Genomic DNA, 19,140 nt, shown 5'->3' with positions numbered 1-19,140 from the left:
ATTGAGTATAATGTTAGCTGTGGGTTTCTCATATATGGCCTTTATTATGTTGAGGTATGTTCCCTTTATGCGCACTTTTGGAGAGTTTTTTTTTTTAATCATAGATGGATGTTGAATTTTGTCAAAAGCTTTTTCTGCGTCTACTAAGATGATCATATGGTTTTTATTCTTCAATTTGTTAATATGATGTGTCACGTTGATTGATTTGTGGATATTGAAACATCCTTGCATCCCAGAGATAAATCCCACTTAATCATGGTATATGAGCCTTTTAGTGTATTGTTGAATCAGTTTGTTAATATTTTATTGAGGATTTTTATATCTATGTTCATCAGTGATTTGGCCTGTACTTTTCTCTCTCTCTTTTTTTTTTTTATAGTGTCTTTGTCCAGTTTTGGTGTCAGGGTGATGCTGGCCTAGTGGAATGAGTTTGGAAGCATTCCCTCCTCTGCAATTTTTGGAAGGAATTTCAGAAGGATAGGTGTTAGCTCTTCTTTAAATGTTTGGTAGAATTCACCTGTGAAGCCATCTTGTCCTGGATTTTTGTTTGTTGGCTTTTAAAAAAATTTTATTACTGATTCAACTTCATTACTGGTAATTGATCTGTTCACAGTTTCTATTTTTTCTATATTCAGTCTTGGGACATTGTACATTTCTAGGAAATTATCCATTTCATCTAGATTGTCCATTTTACTGGTGTATAATTGTTTGTAGTAATCTCTTATGATCCTTTGTATTTCTGTGATATCAGTTGTAACTTCTCTTTCATTTCTGATTTTATTTATTTGGACCCTCTCTCTTTTTCTTGATGAGGTTGGCAAAAGCTTTAGCAATTTTTAAAAATCTTTTCCAAGAACCAGCTCTTAGTTTCATTGATTTTTTAAATTGTTTTTTAGTATCTATTTCATTTATTTCTGCTCTAAACTTTCTGCTTTTTTCCCTTCTAGTAACTTTTGGCTTGTTTGTTCTTCTTTTTCTAGTACCTTTAGGTGTAAGGTGAGATGGTTTATTTGAGATTTTTCTCGTTTCCTGAGGTAGGCCTGTATCACTATAAACTTCTGTCTTAGAATTGTTTTTCCTGCTTTCCATAGATTTTGGATCATTGTGCTTCCATTTTCACTTGTCTCCAGGTATTTTTTTTTAATTTTCTTTTTGATATTTTCAGTGATGCATTGGTTGTTTAGTAGCATGTTGTTTGACCTACATGTGTTTGTGTTTTTGCAGTTTTATTCTTGTAGTTGATTTCTAGTCTCATATCATTGTGGTCAGAAAAGATGCTTGATACTATTTCAGTCTTCTTAAATTTATTGAGGCTTGTGACTTCCCTGGTGGTGCAGTGGTTAAGAATCATCCTGCCAATGCAGGGGACATGGGTTTGAGCCCTGGTCCGGGAAGATCTCACATACCGTGGAGCAACTAAGCCCATGTGCCACAACTACTGAGCCTGTGCTCTAGAGCCTGTGAGCCACAACGACTGAGCCCGAGTGCCACAACTACTGAAGCCTGTGTGCCTGGAGCCCATGCTCCATAACAAGAGAAGCCACTGCAAGGAGAAACCCGTGCACTGCAACAAAGAGTAGTCCCCCCTCACCACAACTAGAGAAAGCCTGTGTGCAGTAACAAAGATCCAATGCAGCCAAAAATAAATAAATAAATAGATTTATTTAAAAAAATTTTTTTTAATTTATTGAGACTTGTTTTGTGGCCTACCATGTGATCTATCCTGGAGAATATTCAGTGTGCGCTTGAAAATAATACGTATTCTGCTGCTTTTGGATGGAATGTTTATATATATATATGGAGTCTGTCTGATCTGTGTCATTTAAGGTCAGTGTTTCCTTACTGATTTTCTGCCTGAATGATTTGTCTATCGATGTCAGTGGGGTGTTAAAGTCCCCTAGTATTATTGTCTTACTGTTGGTATCTACCTTTATGTTTGTTAATATTTGCTTTATGTATTTAGGTGCTCCTATATTCGGTGCATATATATTTACAATTGTTATATCTTTTTGTTGGATTGATCACTTGATCATTATGTAATGTCCTTCTTTGTCTCTTGTTTTAAGTTCCATCTTGTCTGATTGTATTGCTACCCCAGCTCTCTGTTTCCATTTGCATGGAATACCTTTTTCCATACTCTTACTTTCATTCTGTGTGTACCTTTAGATCTGAAGTGAGTCTCTTAGAGGCAGCATATATATATGGGTCTTGTTGTTTTTTTTTAATCCAATCAGCCACTCTATGTGTTTTGATTGGAACATTTAGTCCATTTACATTTAAAATAATTATTGATAGTTATGTACTTATTGCCATTTTGTTAATTGTTTTCTGGTTGTTTTTATAGTTCTTTTTTTTCTTTCTTCTTTTGCTCTCTTCCCTTGTGACTTGATGACTATCTTTAGTGTTATTTTTTAAATTTCTTTCTCTTTTTTGTGAGTATATCTATTATAGATTTTTGGTTTGTGGTTACCATGCAGTTTATAATAACTATAACTATATAAATGTATAAAATATATAACATATATGATTAAGTTGATCTCTTAAATTTGTACACATTCTAACAAACCCTGCATTTTTATTCCCCCTGCCACATTTAATGTTTCTGACGTCATATTTTACATCTTTCTGTTTTGTGTATCCCTTAACTACTTATTGTAGATACAGATGATTTTACTACTTCTGTCTTTTAACCTTCCTACCAGCTGTATAAGTGGTTGATCTACTACTTTTACTGTATATTTACCTTTACCAGTGATATGTTTTCCTTTCTTTATTTTCATATTTCTAGTTGTGGTCTTTTCTTTCCTGCTTAGAGAAGTTCCTTTAATAATTCTTGTAAAGCTGGTTTAGTGCTGCTGAACAATTTTAGCTTTTGCTTGTTTATAAAACTATTTATCTCTCCTTCAAATCTGAATGATAGCCTTGCCTGGTAGAATATTCTTGGTCATATGATTTTTTTCTTTTCATCACTTTAAATATATCATGCCACTTCCTTCTAGCCTGCAAAGCTTCTGCTAAAAAGTCAGCTGGTAGTCTTGTGGGAGTTCCCTTGTATGTAACTAGTTGCTTTTCCCTTGCTACTTTTAAGATTCTCTCTTTATCTTTAATTTTTGTCATTTTAATTACAAATGTATCTTGGTTTCAATCTCTTTGGGTTGATCTTGTTTGGGACTCTGTGCTTCCTGGACCTGGATGTATGTTTCTTTCCCCAGATTAGGAAAGTTTGTAGCTATTATCTCTTCAAATATAGTCTCTGCCCCTTCCTCTCTCTCTTCTTCTTCTGGGACCCCTACAGTGCAAATGTTAGTATGCTTGATGTTGTCCCAGATGTCTCTTAAACTACCTTCATTTTTTAAAATTCTTTTTTTTTTCCTGATGAGCTTGGGTGAGTTCCACTACTCTGTCTTCCAGTTTGCTGGTCTGTTCCTGTGTATCATCTAATCTGTCAATTCCTTCTAGTGTGTTTTTATTTCAGTTATTGTATTCTTTAGTTCTGTTTGTTTCTTCTTTATATTTTCTAACTCTTTGTTAAACTTCCCACTGTGTTCATCCATTCTTCTCCCAAGTTCATTGAACATCTTTATGATACTTACCTTGAATGTTTATCAGGTAGATTACTTATCTCCACTTAGCTTAGTTCTTCTTCTGGGGTTTTATCTTGTTCCTTCATTTTGCAGATATTCCTCTGTTACCTCATGTTGCCTAATTCTCTGTTTTTATTTCTATGTATTAGGTAGGTTGGTTACATTTCACAGTCTTGGAGAAGTGGCCTTATGTAGGAGACATCCTATGGGACACAACAGCACACTTACTTCCCTTTGGTCACCAGAGCTATATGCTCTAGGGATGCCCCATATATGGGCTGCATGTGTCCTCCTGTTGTGGCAGGTGGACTACCATGGGCACACTGGTAGATGGGGCTCACCACCAGCTCTGTTGGCTGCCAGGCCCTACTTTGTGCAGAGGCTGCCTGCTTGCTGGTGGGTAGGGCCAGATCTTAGTACAGCTGGCTGTGGGGCCGAGGAGATCCTGGGGCTGGGGCTGGTCCACTGGTGGGTGGATCCAGGTCACCACTAACCTGGCTGCTCTGCCTGTGGCCGGAGGGGGGGCGGTCTCAGGACTGGTACTGACTGGCTGGTGGGTGGTAATCCCCTGGTGCTAATAGGCTAGAGAGAAGACTCCAGAATGGCATTTGCCAGCACTGGTGTGTTTGTGGTAGAATGAGTTCCCCACAATGGTGCCACCAGCATCTTTGTCTTCAGGGGGAGTCCCATTTGCCTCCTGCCTCTCTGGGAGGACCTCTAAGATCAGCAAGTGGGTTTGACCCAGGCTCCTTTCAAATTACTGCCTCTGTGCTGGGTCTCAGAGCAGGTGAGATTTTGTGTACCCTTTAACAGCAGAGTCTCTGTTTCCTACGGCTGGCTCTCCTGTATGCAAGCCCCCAGCCTTCAAAGCCAGATGTTCTGGGGGTGCATCTCCCAAGTGCAGGACCCCTAGGGCTGGGGAGCCCAATGTGTGGCTCAGACCCCTCACTCTTTGGGGAGAACCTCTGCAACTGTGATTATCTTTCATTTGTGGGTCACCTACCCATGTGTATGGGTCTTGACTATACCACATCTCACCCTTCCTACCTGTCTTGTTGTGGTTCCTTCATTATACCTTTAGTTGTGAAAAATCTTTTCTGCTGGTCTTCAGTTCATTCTCATCGACTGTTTCTCTGTACATAGTTGTAATTTTGGTGTGCCAGTGGGAGAAGGTGAGCTCAGGGTCTTCCTATTCTGCCATCTTGGCCACACCCTCAAGTCTGCATCTTTAGCTAAGATAAAGTCACTAGCAGACATTTGGACTGCCAATTTTCCTGAAAACTTTGAATTCTCCTAAAGAAACTACTCAGGCAGTATTTGGAAGTGTGGAATAAGAACTAGAATAGGGGTCAGAAACTACTGGCTTTTTGGCTCTTTCATTTATTAGCCATGCAACCTTGGATGAGAAACTCACTTGAGCCCCAATTTCTCTATCTGTAAATAGCAGTGATTCATATTTGACCCAACAAGATTAAAAGGGGAAAGGTTTGTGAAAGCACCTAGCAATGTGTAATAAAGGAGTCATCTTGCTCAGGTTCAAATCCTGGCTCCAGGCAAGTTACTTAGCTACACTGTGCCTCAATTTCTATGTTAAACAGACATAATAATAGTATCCACCTCATAGATGTTTATATCAATCAGAGTTTAGTGCAGAAAACAGCAGAGAAACAGTGTCTGCTTTCCTCCCATGTTCCAAAATTCAAGCAAGTCCTTTTAATTGGTGGAACCAGAGCATCAGCTGCAGGCTGCTTTCTAGCTCCTGCAGTAGGAAGGTACACAGGAGGATGCTACAGGGGCTGAGGAAGCCAATCCACACACACCTCCCAAGTTATCACCAGGATGAAGTGAAATGATGTATATGAGGGCTTAGTAAGTGCTCAACAGACATCAGCCATTGTTACTTTCAGCACATAGCTAATGCTTGAAATATATTTGTTTATTCATTCATAATGGACCAGAATATAATCTACTCTGTTTATACAAATAGCATGTATTATGGACCCAGGTTTTCCCACAGCAGACTGAAGGTCTGAGTCTCCCTATTTCAATCAATGTCATTCAGGCTTTAGACACAGGTGTCTGGTCTACTGTGGACCATTGCTACCCTTCTTTGAGAAAACTACTAAGCGATTTGAGATAATATATGTAGAATGTTCTATCTCTGGAGGAATACTTAAGAAACTGATGACAGTGGTTTCAATGGTGTGCGTAGGGCTGGGGGTGGGGGTGGGAATTGGTTGAGTGGGGAAGAGGAGGGAGGGAGACTTGCATTTCACTTGTAGTGAGAAGGGTCTACCTTCTGTCATTCCTTGGAATTTTGTAATATGTCCATATATTACCTGTTCCAAAAATTGTAGAAAATTTAAGTCTTTGAAGCATACACTGATTTATTATTGGCATTCAACTTTAAAACAAACCCATCCTAGTTTCAAGCTACATGAGTCATAGCATCCTGGTTTTTAATGCCCATTCAGGGCACTCATCACAAATCAGAGTGGGTCGAAATGGGTTGTTGACAGAAGAAGTTCCAATGTAAGGCAAAAGGCGTTGTATAACTCTGCCCCAACTCCAGTTCTTGTGAAATGGTGTCTAAACAATCTGCTCCAGGCCTTAGGTGAGCGCCAACAGGGTACTTCTGCTCCACAAATACTGATGGCCAGTTGTCTTCCAGAAGGGTCCTTGAGGAACAGCTGTTCCTGGTAGGCAGCTACTGTGAGGAGAACAGCTCAGCACAGCTTTGCCATAGATCACACCACTGTTCTTTCCCCCCACCCCACCTTTGGTCAGTTCCTTCAGTCTGCAGATAATAGTAAATAAATCTATTCAGCAGGTTAAGTAACTCAGGAAACTGGGAAGGGGGGATACGGATTATGCAGCTAATTCCTTGCCATAATTCAGGCACTTAGGCAATCCTGGGTGAGAGGCATCAAAGTGCTGAGATGGAAGGGTCAAGGGAACAGACCTGATTATTGGGCAGACTCTAGAGGCTCAGTGGGTCAGAAGCTCCGGCTTAATCCTGAGGTGAGGTAAGGAGTGTGATCAATGAAAGCACTGAAACGGTGGCTGTCATTATGAAGAGGTATGTCTACAAGTGGCAGGACACTCAGGGGACCAATCTCATAAGAGAAGATTGACAGCATCTTCCTGATGAAAGTCTGAGATCAGCCTGGGCATTCTGCCACTGGCTCCTTGACCGGTGTATGGCTGTTAGCATAACTGATGCCATCTTGGGCCTTATACAATTTCTCCTGTCCTTTTGGTGACACTACTCAGGAAAAGTACTATGCAGTGAATCACTTCTCTGTCATCAAGAGCCTTGTAGTTAATAGATATTGCTTAATAATCATTTGGACCTGGTAACCCCTATGCTCTGTTAGCCCCCAAACAATGATGAAGACCTTTGCTGACATATTCCTGGCACCCACGAGACTAGTTACCCATCATAAATCTTAGGAATGCGTGTCCTGTTTCCAAGCACCTACCCACCTACCCCGGGTTAACTATAAAATTGTCCCAATGGCCCCTTGGCGGCACAGAGTGTAGCTGCAGGTGCAGCTGGATTGTTGTCTGCCTGGTCCAGATACCTGCTGTGAGTAAGTCACCCTGCAATAAACTGACCCCTGGATTGTATGGAGCTGCCGGCCTCAATTTTCAGTCTCAAGATGCCTTCTCAGTTTTGTGGGCACTTTTGTTCCGTCTGTCCTTGAACAACTGGGAACAGAGTCCATCAGAGGGTGGTCTAGGAGGTTGGCTTTTATTCACCAATTTCACATCATAATTCAGTGCACACATATGGTACATACACTCATGCATTATTGAATCTACACTTTAAAGAAACAGTGTGTACCAATTAGTTGTGATGCACTCTGAGTTTTTCTTTTAGTGCTAGTTACAACCCACCAAATTGATGTCATAACCCACCAATGGGTTCGAACCAGTAGTTTGGAAAACACTACCCTAACCACATAAGCTAATCAGCTCTGGTCTGTCTGATTCTCAGGGGTGGTGAGCCACACAAAGATCCCAGGAAGTCTCTTGCACAACTGATTATCTTGGCATATCTATCCATTCCCAGAGATTTGCATATATGAACTTCAGAGCGCACTTGTGTGAATGCACACTGTCCTCCTTGACCTGACCTCAGACAGACTCACTTTCCTGACATTAGAGCCACAGTGCTGAGTGCACCTCTTCATTCCTTGCTTCTCTGATACTTGAACCCAGCACTGCATCTTTCCCACTCAGTCCCCATGGGAGGTCCCTGAGGTTAAAATATCTGAATTACAGAATGTTGAGGATGAAAGAGACCTTAAGAATCATTTAATACAACCCCACTTTTGATGCACCTCAGTAGTCTCCAGTATCTACTTGCATTCCTCCAGAGACAGTGAGCTCACTACTGACTGGGGCAGCCCCTTCCATCTTTGGACAGTATCGGCTAAACCAAAATCTATCTTCTTATGCTTCCATTTATTTGTTTTTTGTTTGTTTGTTTTGTGGTACGCAGGCCTCTCACTGTTGTGACCTCTCCCGTTGTGGAGCACAGGCTCCGGACGCACAGGCTCAGCAGCCATGGCTCACAGGCCCAGCCGCTCCACAGCATGTGGGATCTTCCTGGACCGGGGCATGAACCCGTGTCCCCTACATCGGCAGGCGGACTCTCAACCACTGCGCCACCAGGGAAGCCCCTATGCTTCCATTTATTACTTTTTGTGTCAAAATTAGTCAATGTGTCTTCTTGGAACAGTGCCTGGCACACAGTAAGCAGTAGATAGATATTTGTTACTGGCGACTAGCAGTGGTTGTATTAGTGTATTAACAGCAGTAACTCATCTAACCCTCTTCTCACATGACGGCCCTTCACGTGCTCAGAAGAAGGCATCACGTTGCCTGGGTCTTCTCTCTTCTCTGCTAAACAACTGCAGTTCCTTCAGTCCTTCTTGCTGTACTGTGCTTTCCTGCCCCTTCGCATCCAGCTTACTGTCCCCCTGATGCGGGCGGGTTTCTGACACGTTGATACTTCTTTGCAAACACCAGCCTTCACAATTGGCCACCGGACTCCTCGTGTAGGGTACCAGGGCAGAGAACAGAGACTCTCACCTCCTGTGACCTGAGCACTTGGTGGCTAATAATGCTGCCCAGGGTTATTAATAGCCCACATCAGAGCAGAGGGAGGCCTGCACCCACAAATAATGGAGGAGTGGGAGGGGTGGCATCCCTCCCTCCAGAGCACGGTCCCTTGGGGGAAATGCACCAGCTGGCTTCCTGGAAAGAATGAGGCCTGCAGGAGTGTGGCGAGCCCACCCAGGAAGAACTAAACATCCTGTGGCTGCACCAGGGAGTCTCAGACCCAAATAGCTTCAGGGAGGTGAACGAGTGGTGGGACTGTAATGCATTTGGGAGGCACACGCTCCCCCTAAGGGAGGATGCACTTACCCTGCTCCGGCCGGTTATTACCACGCAGGAATGTGGGCCCTCATGTTTCAAGATCATCCACATTTTCCAAAAAGCCAGAAATATGAAGTTTTAAATATAGAAACATCCCACTTTAAAAAGTCAACTAGTTCAACGTCTTCATTCAAAATATTGTATGAGGCAACAGTGTCCAGGCTAGACCAAAGCCCTGTGACCCTCAGTTCTCCTTTTGGACCTCTGTTCTCTACCTGCAGAGCAGGGGGCCTTGGAGGAGGGTGCTGGGGCTGGGTGGAACCTGGTGACTTCCTTTTACTTCAGTGTCGCCAGACAGTTCTCAAGTCACACTGCAGCCAGAGCCAAACTTGGAAAAAGGGCTCTGCTATCTGAGCAGCCAGAGGGAGCTTGCTGGAGTCTCACACTAGTGTTTTCTGGGCAGGTGGAGAGAGCATTTAGAGGCTGCCATGCGGTGGAAGAAAGTTTTGAATGGAATCCAACCCCATCCCCCTCAAGAGGTGGGAACATTACCACCTGGTCAACATTACCTGCTCTGTGGGGGAGGGAATCAGGCTTTCCTTGGCCTCTGGCTTCCTGAGTGACCTCATCTGGCCTTCCCAATGACTATTTGCTTAACTGTTTGCAAAGTAGTGAACATAAAAATACTTTTGTGTGGTTCAAATGTAAAGCATGCAAGACAGTGTTAAAACGTAGTTGCTTATCCTAAAATTTTCCACTCATTATGGGATCCACAGAACCATAGATTTTTAGAGCAAAAAGGGGCCTTTCAACCAGCGAGCCAGCCAAATGAGGTAAACTGAGGCAGAGAGTAATTTGCCTAAAGTCTTGCTGCTGGTTTACTAATTCCTTTATTTCCTGTCATCCTCCCTGTGCTTTGGGAAAATGAACCCCAGCCGCTCCTCGCCCCATCCTACCACTCACACACACCACAGCTGGCCTGATCAACTTACCTTTGCGATAGTATCATATTTTGTGCAAAGTAGAAAATTTGCATAAAATATTAATAAATTTTAAGATACGATTTTATTTTAAAAGATTAATAAAAGTATTAATGAAGCCTTCATTTATATGTAACACATGATACAACGCAAGTCCCCAAAAGTTTTAAAAATTCTTCACAAATTGCATAATTTGAAACCTGGAAGGCCAAAGTGAATTATAAACTGTTTATGGTACTACCACATGGTGCTACAAATTTAGCTAGTAAACAGAAACTACTACCAGACACTGTCAGGATTGGTTTTAATTTGCACGAGCTTTAAAATGTGCAGGTTTTCAAAATGCATTTTTCACATGAAATGAAGTGCCTGGTACTCCACTGAACACATTTTATTGTTTTCCCAGCTGGATGAAACCTGCTCTGGTCTGAGAGTTCTTGGTGATGTGGGAGACATTGCTGGCTGCCTTCCCAGTAGCCATTCCTGCTTTCTACCTTGTGAGTAGAATCCCAATTTTGCTTAGATATTGATCAACAGTATGCTCAAGGAAGGTGGTACCAGCCCTAAGAGATGAGTCATGCTTGCTCTAGGCTAGACATGGTAATCCCATCTCCCTTGCCAGTGATTGACCCAGTTCTGCCCGCTGAGACTCAAGGAAGAGTCAGCTAGAGACCTCTGGGAATGATTTCTCTGGACAAAACATAGACATACACCAAAAGAGCCGTGTGTCCTTCCTGCCTTTGGACATTGTTATATAAACATGGGATGCTTGGAGATGTGGCAGCCATTTTGTAACCACGAGGGAAAGCAAAGAGAATCATAGACAATACCTATATGCTAGGCTGAAACATGTGTTTTATGGTAACAATAAAGGGACAAAGAAGAAAAGGGAATAGACACAGAAATGTGAGGCATATAGGGCCAAACTTCCCAGCAAGACAGGACGAAGTCAGGATTACATTGGGCTGCCTCTCTTAGCCCCTGAGCTATTTCTCCTACACTAGAGATGTGAAAGAAACATATGTTCTTGGAGTGGGAGCAGAGGGCACTCAGAAGGTGTGGGGTTGCGGGGGACCCAGAGTGTCCTGTGTACCCTTAGGGGAGTGTGTGGGATATTCCTGCATGTGTGCATGTGTGCTCTGGAGAGGACACGAGAGTTTCCCTGTGCCCCATAGGTATGTATGGAGTTGTGGGATAATGTGGAAACTCTCCTTCCCTTGGAAATTAAGCCATTCATCAATTCACTCAGTCATTTTACTAATTTACAAAATGCTGACTTTGGGCCACACCCTGTGTTGCTTCTTTGGGGGATGCAAAAAAGCAGAACACAGCCTTGCTGCCTTTTTGGAGTTTGCAGTCCTGGATAGGGAAAGAAATCATGCTTGCAAATTATTAAGAACCAAGATAGTACAAATCAAATAGCAGGTGAAGGGCCGAGGCAACCAAGGCTTGAGGGTTCAGAGAAGGAAAAGGTCTCTGGGGACTGGGGAGTCAGGAAAGGCTTCGTGGTGGTAAGGGCAAGAAGAGGAAGGAGTCTGATACGGAGGTTTGGTAACTGGAAGACAGGGAGACCGGAGGTTCTCAGTTTGGGATGTCAGAAGAAGGACGCTTCATCTTCCTTCCTCCTTGCACCAATGGGAGAAGCTTAAATTCTAGGTCTTAATCTACATTCTAATTCTTTGCTTCATTCATGTCAATAAATTTTTGTTGAGCAGCTACTATGTGCCAGCATGGTTGGCAGTTGGGGCTATAGAGAGGCAGATCCCTCCAGCAGCTCTGTATCTGTGTTGAGACAGCCAAAGGCAGGGGATAAGTGCTGTTCTAGGGAGAGACACCAGGTGCCACCAGGCCTGGCCAGAGGAGGGACACCAAGGAGAGCAGGGGGAATGGCAAGGCAGTTTTCAGGGGCACAGATGGCAATTTATCTTGGGCTTCTAGGGAATCTGCTAGGCTGGGGTGGCTGCTGGCTTGCTGATGAACCTATCCCCCACTCAACTTTTCAGTAGGGTCCAGTCCCTGTGACCAAGAGCTCACCCCGTCTCTTTGTGTGGATGGTACCCGTGGTCCATCCTATCATTTTGGTCTCATCCCAGAGGAAGGGGATTGAATAGGCAAAGACTCTGCTTTGCCACCCTGAACAGATTCTGTTTGCCTTGAGTTATATGGACAGCTGTAAGTTGACACCTATTTTCCTGGGGTGAGGAAGGGTGTGACAGGACAGCATGGGCCATCCTCTGCACATATTCCTCTGTAGGCAGAGCTTGAAGGTTGTTGGGAAGAGGTGGGCAGTTGTGAGCTGCCTCAAGGGTCTGCTCCCTGATCACTGGGGACCAGCAATGCTAACATCTCTACTGGATGGAGTGGCTCCATCTGAGGTCACCTGGTAGGAGAGGACACCAGAGGCCTTGGGAAGGAAACTCCCCGAGTGTGGCATTCCATTTGCACAGTGCAAAGACCTGAGGCCATGTGGAGTGGCCAAGCTGATAAGGCAGGAACCACTGGGGCACACCTTCTTCTTTGGCCATTGTCAGGGGTCTTCTCTGCTCAGCCAGGCCTGTTCCTGCCCAAGATTGCTGTGTTGGAGGGACAGGAGGAACTGGGAGGTGGCAAAAGTAGCCCAGTGCCTGGGGATGAGGTGTGAGACAGGTGGTGAGGTAGTTTTGAGGTGAGAAGGTAGCTGCTGGCCTTTGTTGGTTTGGGGGCATCTCCAGCCACAGGGAAGTGTTTGTCCTTCCCAGGATGGGTCATTACTGGGCCATCCTCATTTCCATTCAACAAATACCTTTTGTGTAGGACCCAAAGGGACACAAAAGCAGTTCCTGCCTTAGGGAAGTTTGCCACCTATAATAGACAGCCAATTTGGATGCTGAAAGAGAGATGCAAAATATTCTAGGGCTTCAAAGCAGGGTGAGATCACAGCTGGTAGGAGGTGACTGGAAACAAGCTCCAATAGTAAGCATTCCTGCATCGCTGCCGGGAACCACATGCTGCATTGAGCACCTCATACTCCCGGCTTCATTTCTTCCTCACTTCACTGAAGTATGGATCAGCCCTTCCTTTTATAGATTGGGAAACAGGCTCAGAAGACAGAAATATGTGGTTTGCTCAAAGGGAGTCTTTCAGGGTAAGGGAGGAAGGGAAGGTTTAGTTTCATTGTGGAAGGCTTGAGGGCCTGGGCCAAGGCTTAGGTTCATTGTGGAAGGCTTGAGGCCCTGGGTCAAGGCTTAGGTTCATTGTGGGAGGCTTGAGGGCCTGGGCCAAGGCTTAGCTTCATTATGGAAGGCTTGAGGGCCTGGGCAAAGGCTTAGGTTCATTGTGGAAGGCTTGAGGGCCTGGGCCAGGGGCTTGTGTCCCAGAGGGAATCCCTGATGGAGAGAGGAGGCCCAATGATGAAGAGAAGGGAAGAAGCAAACCAAGACCGAGGAGGAAGGAGGGCAGCGGCACACGTGAGCTGGAGGTGAGGGGAAGCGGGGAGGAGTCGCCTTCCTCGTGTGGGCAGTGGAGTTTCTTGGAGAAGAGCTGCCCAGAGAAGCACTGTCTTGGGCTGAAGGTGCAGCAGGCAGACGCCAGGGAGGAACCCAGCAGTACCCACCACTCTGGGGCGGAGAGCGAGAGGCCGGGTGCGAGGCCAATGAGAAGAGGGAGGAGGGGGCTTGTGAATGGTCAAAGTGAGAAAGGACCCTCTGTTAGCTGGGTTGGGGGGATGAGGAAGGGAGAGGGTCTGGTGAGAAGCACAGTCAATTCTCAAATATTCTCCTCAGTCCCAGCCCTGGCTGTGACGTGCTGTGAGTCTGTAAGTCCGTGTATCTTGCTCAGGGCTGAAGTCACCCTTGGGGGAGCTGGTCCCCACAGGATGATATCTGCTTTCACAGGTCCCATGAGGCATATTGGACCTGTGGTGCTGGCTCTGCCCTGGGCCAGGCTCTGTGCCCTGGACCCAGATGCAAGCAGCCATGCCCATGCCTCCCCATCTCTGGGAATCCCCACCCCATCCCATCAGACCTGCCGGCCAACCCATTATCAGTCTGCTCATGGCTCACCTCCATGCCTTTGCCCAAGCTCTTCTGATGAGTGCACATCACTTCTTCCAGACCTGGCTCAAGGTTTGCCTACTCTAGGTAGCTTTCCCGCAGGGTCCCACCCTTCGTTCTCTGCTTGGCGTCTCTGTGTACCCTTACATGCTCTTTCCTTTTACTTATACAGTCTCTAGGCTTCATTTTTTGTGTATGTTCATCTTATCTCCCCAAAGAGATGATGAGATCTTTGAGGGTAGGGATTACATCTTACATCTTTTCTGTCTCCCACATAATACCTAAAATTGGCTCATAGAAGGCCCAGCATTCACAGAATATCAAATGAATGGGAATTCCCTTCCACCCACACATGGGCCCTGTGGCTCTAGGAATGTGACCACAAAACATACCCAGAGGATGTGGTGAGATGCAGGTGGGGAGCAGGACCAGGCAGGAACTGAAGCATGCCTCCACCATGATGTTTCTCTGGAATGATGCTTAGCTGGAAGGGACCTTGGTGATGATCCAAACTTCTTCCTCCATTGACTGGTAAACAAAAGTCTCAGGTGGGGCATAGGTGCCCCCAGGGGCACAGCGCTGAGCCGAGACTCCAAAGTACAGCATGAAGACCAGCAACAGCCCCCTCTGCTAGAACCCAATTTCCCAGGTCTTAGATCCGTGTCTTCTCAGCAGCATCCCATGTTAGAAACACTCTTCTCTCCATGACATAGACCTTCTACTTCTCTGGCCAGTTTTTCTTTGTCTCCTTTGTAGGTTTTTCCATCTCTAGCTGCTCACTAAATACCAGCATTCCTTAGGATGCAGTCATTAGATGTTTCTCTTTCCACCCCCCCCCATCCTCTCTCCCTAGGCAGACTCATCCCACCACACCTGGAATGGCCATCTGACTTCCGCATAACTCTGGCCCAGAATTCTCTTCAGAGTTTTTGATCCCTTTATCTGCTGCCTCTTTGGCATCTCCCGAGTGTCCATACCTGAACTTATGACCTCCCTCAGCATTCTCCAAAAACCTCCTCCCTGCCCAGTGGTCCCTACTCAGTGCGTGAACCACTGTCCATGCCAGTGCACAGGGCAGAAATTGAGGCATTGTTTTTTCTCCCCTCTTATGCATAATCCATTGGTTTACTTCCTGAACATCTCTCTACCCACTTCTCTCCATCCCCACCACCATCCGCCAGCTTCAAGCCTCCTCCACCTCCTGCTCAGAGGGTAACAGCCTCCTGTCTGGACCCCTCCTTATCTCCCTATCATCCCTACTCCACACAGCCATCAGTCCCCTTTTTAAAATATTAGGCAGATCCTGTCACTTTCCCATTTGCGACTCTTTATTAGCTCCTTGTTTCTCTCTTAGGGTAAAGGCCAAGACGTGACCAAGGCCTACAAGGTAAAGACCCAGATATGACCAAGGCCTACAAGGTAAAGACCCAGATATGACCAAGGCCTACAAGGCTTGAATAGCCCCTCCTACCTCCCCTGCCTCAGCCTCCCTTCCCTCGGCATGAGCCACCCTGGCTCTTCCCAGGATCCCACTAATCACAGAGCCTTGAAATCAGCCTGGGAGAGGTCCCCTGGCCGCATGTGTTCATATTATCATCTTATGTGCATTTGTAAAACTAATTCATGTTTCCCTCTCTACCTGCCTAGAATATAAGCTCCGTGAGGTCAGGGGCCTCACAGGGCATGTAGAAGTAGCTCAAGAAGCATGCGTTGGCTCTTAGGCCTCTCTCAGGGATGATGCTCCTGAGTTCTGGTCACCAAGCTATGGGGCAGATGAAAACCCAGGTGACCCAGCACTACATGGGCTGGACATATGGCACATGAAGAAAGCACCTTTATTCTCTTATCAGCCCCTGCAAATGTTTCTCTGGATCCATTCTTCCCTGCCGGGAAACCCCAGGCAGCTCCCACTGATTTTCTGGTCACTCTCATGTAATAAAATATCTAGCTCTGTGGGAGAGATGTCAAAATGCCCAGCTTCCTTCCAGTCAGCCTGGGGAAGTTGTGGGGTGGGGGAAGTAGTCCGCTTCTGTCTCCATCTCCTTTCCCCCTTCTGGGAGAGCTCGGTGCTCTTGGGTGGAGGGCACGGGTGGGAAGGCGGGGGAGGGCAGGGAAGGGTCTGCTGGACTTTTTACAACTGTATATCTCCATGGTGCCCTGCCTTCAGGTACCAGATTCTCTGGTGGAGGAGTCTGTGGTCACTTTGGAACCTCTCCTAGTGCTGAGGTTATTTTCCCTGTGGTTTTCTGCCACAGGCCACACCTCCTCAGCCTGGTCACACAGGGTCCCTCTGGCTCTACCAGTCCTATAGGAAAAATATAGTATTTTATTGGTTGTTTTTTTGTTTGTTTGTTTTTTCTTATTCTTTTCACCAAAAAAGAGCTCTCACAATATATACCTTTATCTTCTTAGTTTCTTTACTCAATGTTATACCCTGAAAAGCTTTGTTGGTTGGTGTGGGCCACCCCATTCTTTTTCATTACTGTATAGTATTCCATAGAGTGGCCATACCACAACTTATTCAATCACTTCCCTAGTGATGGACAGTTACAGACTTTCCAATATTTCAAACAACAGATACTTTGTTCAAAAGAGCTGGGAAGCTACAGGGGTCGATGCTGGCAAGTCCCAGTACTCAAGAGGGGCTCCGACAAGGCTCACATGGTAATGAGAAGGCGCACAAGTCGGGTGGCAGGGGAGCTCTGCACCAGCAGTCGGGAGCCCTGGGCTTGAGCCCACTCCCCTTCTCTGGGCCTCTGTTTTCCCTCCTCTGAAATAAAAGGGTTGGGATGCTCCAGGTTCTCAGTCTCGGGGTTACTCATCTAAATCACCTGGGAAACTCTAAACAACATGACTAACAACAAAACAATGAAATAACACCAATAAGAACAGTGCCTGGGCCCCACTCCTAGAGATTCTGATTCTATTGGCCTAGGACAGGGCTCTTTCTCAGTCATTTTTTAAAGTGCCCCAGGCAACTCTAATATGCAGCAAGTTTTGAGAACCATGTTCTAGACCAGGGCTTCTTAAATTCTACTGTGCACACAAAGTATCTGGGGACCTCCTTAAAATCTGTTTCCTGATTCAGTAGGTCCTGGGTGAGCCTGAGGGCCCAGATTTCTAACAGGCTCCCAGATGCTGCCAGGGTTGCTGGTCCTAGACTGTATTTTTTTGAGTGGAAAACTAGATCCTCTAAGCCCTCTTTCCATCCTAATGTCCTTTTCGACCATCCTATTTACACACTGACCTTCAGCCAACTATTGCTGGGCTAAGTGAGGCTGGTATGGAGAGTGTGCCTGAAAACTTGGATGCAAAACACAGTGGTTCCCCAGGACCATGCATGGCAGCTGGGGAAGCCCAGGGGCTTGACTCCAGCCGTGGGTGTATTGAGCCCAGAAGACAGTGGGCAGAGGGTTGGCAGGGCTTGTGAGATCCAGCTCCAGACCCAGTGCTTCCGTCTCGGCCATAATTTAGGCAACAGTTGGCCTAGGGGCCTCCAAGAGAAGGCAGCTGTTTCCAGTCAGGCCGCCTGAGCCAAGCTGCAAGGGATTCAGAGCAGGGAGTGTCACCTAGGAGGCCTGCCTCTAGGCAACTGCATTAGACACCTGGAAGGGGGTTCCCCTATCAAGACATAAGCTTGGTCTTTTCGTCCCAGTGTCCCTTCTGTTTACAGTATTTCTGGGCATCTTTATCAATCCGAGGCCAATTAGAATTAGACCATCTAATTGTTTTATCTGCAAAGTCATGTATTTATTTTACATTTTATATCATTTCTGTTTCCAAGTCCTTTCAAAATATTCCAATAGGTGTTATAGTTTAGACAGTGGGGCTATCTCCCATTCTCCTTTTTGCTTGCAAACCAGGTCTCTGATTTCAGGTTTGAGAGGACTACTGTTATATCAGCATTGAGACTGACTCCTGAATCTTGTTGGAAAGTAATATCTAGTCTGTCTCTGAAAATCTCCCTTTTGATTCATCTTTTCTCTGCTTACTACACCGAATCAAGATGTAATCAATTTTTATGTTCTTTAATGTTTTAAATAGATTTTATTTTTCAGAGCAGTTTGAGGTTCACAGCAAAATTGAAAAGTAAGTACAGAGAGTTCCCCCATACCTCCCCTGGACCCCACATGCACAGCTTCCGCCACCATTAGCATCCCCCCACCCCCCGCAGAGTGGTACATCCAGTACAGTCCATGAACCAACATGGACACAGCATGATCATCCAGAGTCCACAGTTTACATTAGGATTCACCCTTGGTGTTGTACAATCTGGGGGTTAGACAAATGTGGAATAACATGTATCCACCGTCATGATATCACACAGAATAGTTTCCCTGCCCTAGAAATCCTCTGTGCTCTGCCTGTTCATTCCTCTCTCCCCCGACACCCCTGGCAACCAGTGATCTTTTCACCGTCTCCATAGTTTTGCCTTCTTCAGGATGTCACATTGTTAGAATCACACAGTTTGTAGCCTTTTCATATTGGCTTCTTTCACTTAGTGATATGCATTTAAGGTTTCTCCATGTCTTTTTGTGGCTTGGTCATTCAGTTCTGTTTAGCACTGAATAATATTCCATGGTATGGATGTACCACAGTTTATTTCTCAGTCCACCTACTGAAGGACATCTTGTTTGCTTCCAAGTTTGGGCAATTGTGAATAAAGCTGCTATAAACATCCATGTGCTGTTTTTTGTGTAGACAGAAATCTTTAATTCTTTTGAGTAAATATCAAGGAGTGTGATTGCTGGATTGTAGGGCAAGAGTATGTTTAGTTTTGTAGGAAGCTGTACCATCTTGAACTCCCACCAGCAATGAATAAGAGTTCCTGTTGCTCCACATTCTCACCAGCTCTTGGTGTTGTCAGTGTTTGTATTTTGGCTAGAATAAGTGTGTGGTGGATTTTAGGTTGCATTTCCCTAATAATATGATGTGAAGCCTCTTTTCATATGCTCATTTTCCATTTGTATGTCTTCTGGTGAGGTATCCATTCAGGTGTTTTGTCCAATGTTTTAATTAGATTGTTCATATTCTTATGGTTGAGTTTTAAGAATTTCTTTATGTATTTAAGATGACAGTCCTACATCAGATATGTCTTTTGCACATATTTTCTCCTGTCTGTGGCTTGTATTCTCGTTCTCTTGATTCCAATCAATT

General features: G+C 45.1%; 1 protein-coding gene across 1 annotated transcript in view; it reads left to right on the top strand.

Moving 5' to 3' along the window:
- PLB1 (phospholipase B1) overlaps positions 1-19,140 on the top strand; it is a 173,436-nt gene that overhangs the window by 15,854 nt on the left and 138,442 nt on the right. The window contains exon 2 of the mRNA XM_081253804.1: positions 10,359-10,449. The gene's annotated coding sequence lies outside the window, so the exon portion shown is untranslated. The remainder of the gene's footprint in view (positions 1-10,358; positions 10,450-19,140) is intronic.

The sequence above is a fragment of the Mesoplodon bidens genome (assembly GCF_964165515.1).
Source record: "Mesoplodon bidens genome assembly, chromosome: 14".
Taxonomy (NCBI): domain Eukaryota; kingdom Metazoa; phylum Chordata; class Mammalia; order Artiodactyla; family Ziphiidae; genus Mesoplodon; species Mesoplodon bidens.
Note: the sequence above shows the minus strand (reverse complement) of the source record. Positions and strands in the feature narration are given on the sequence as shown.